General features: G+C 61.2%; 1 protein-coding gene across 1 annotated transcript in view; it reads left to right on the top strand.

The window, feature by feature from the left end:
* Positions 1 to 1,431, top strand: part of IGHMBP2 (immunoglobulin mu binding protein 2) — a gene marked incomplete at its 5' end in the record, with an annotated part of 19,132 nt that overhangs the window by 16,833 nt on the left and 868 nt on the right.

The following is a 1,431-nucleotide window of genomic DNA, read 5'->3' on the forward strand; positions in this document are numbered from 1 at the left end:
CCAGGCAGGATTTCCTCACAGAACCCTCTGTCAGAGCGTTTCCTAGAGCAGCAGGTGGAAGGGCTGCCAGGCGTGAACACGTGGGCCCTGCACGCCTCCTCCAGAGCGCTTTTCCTCCTTCCCTCGCTGCTTTGCGCCCTTCCTCACCATTCCCTGGCATTTACGCTCCCAGGTCGGGCAGATAAAGGAAGGCAGAGAGGAGAAATTAAGAGGCTCAGGCATAAGGCAGTGAGTGGCGGGGGGGCACAGACACGATTCCCAGAAAAAGGTTCCCTGTGCCCGCTGGGGGGCGGCCAAGCCTGGAGCCTGCTCCGTGGCTGGGTAGCAGCTAGGCCTTTCCCTGCGTGCCATGCTGGCCTGGAGCTGGGTTCAGCCTCAGCTTTAGCTCCCGTCCATACCTGAGTGACAGCAATCCCTCGGCCTCCTCTGCTCCGCTTCCTCATGGTGGAGAACCTCGAGCCGGCATCTGTACCGTCCTGCACCTCGGTGGGAGTGGGACAGCCACTGAACCAGCAGCTTCTTCCTCGCTGTATTCCATGGCTGCTCGACAGCTCTTTCCTCCCCAGGGCTGGGAAAGAAGGAAATTAAACTGGTGTCAGGGGCCACCTCTGGGATGTGGGCAGGTAGGTTGGAGCCTCCGGGGCTGGCAGCGTGAGGCTTCGTGCCAGCTGGCCTCGGCGTTTCATCCCCGCGGGACGGGAGGACCGCTGCGAGGTTTACGCAGGCTGAGAGGTGACAATTTTCCATGTGCCCGCAGCCTCCTGCGCCCGTCATCCCCTTCCTGTGTCACCCAGGCATAGCTCTTCATCGCCTGGAGCCGCCCAGGGCTTGGCAGCAGTTGCCCATCTCGCCCATAAATCCTCAGCACGCGTCTTCCCCTTGGCGAGTGCCATCTGTTTCCATGGCAAAGGATGGTTGGCGTTATGGTCATTCACAAGCCAGTCGGGATAGAAATTTACTTCCTGCAGAATCGCCTCTCCCTGTGGAATTGTAATGAGGACTCCAGGGAGACACGGTGGGAAGGATAGAATCCATGTCAGCGAGCTTTTCTTGCTTTTTTAGCGTTCAGTCCCTTTTCCACACATCATCAGGCTTCGACGTGAAGTAGCCTGGGAGCTCCTACCCGTTCTGGTCCTACGAGGGGCTGGCACATCCCTGGAGCCACCTCAGAGGGGCTGGAGCCTCTGCGTGTGGAGGGTCCCTGTCCGGAAAGAGCTCGTGTGCCCCCTTCGGCAGCCCCCAGCTGCTGGAGCCCTCCCTACCCAGCGCAGCAGAGCCCATTGCGTGAACCTGCACCCGCCGATGCAGGTTCTGCCCCTGCGGAGTCGGGCTGGTACCGGAGCTCGGGCAGCAGGCTCAGAAATCCCAGCCTGGGCTGGGAGCCACGTGCCAGGCACCTGCACGGCTGCTCCCGGCCTCTGAAACCTGCTC

This window comes from Eurypyga helias, unplaced genomic scaffold (assembly GCF_000690775.1).
Source record: "Eurypyga helias isolate BGI_N326 unplaced genomic scaffold, ASM69077v1 scaffold24263, whole genome shotgun sequence".
NCBI lineage: Eukaryota > Metazoa > Chordata > Aves > Eurypygiformes > Eurypygidae > Eurypyga > Eurypyga helias.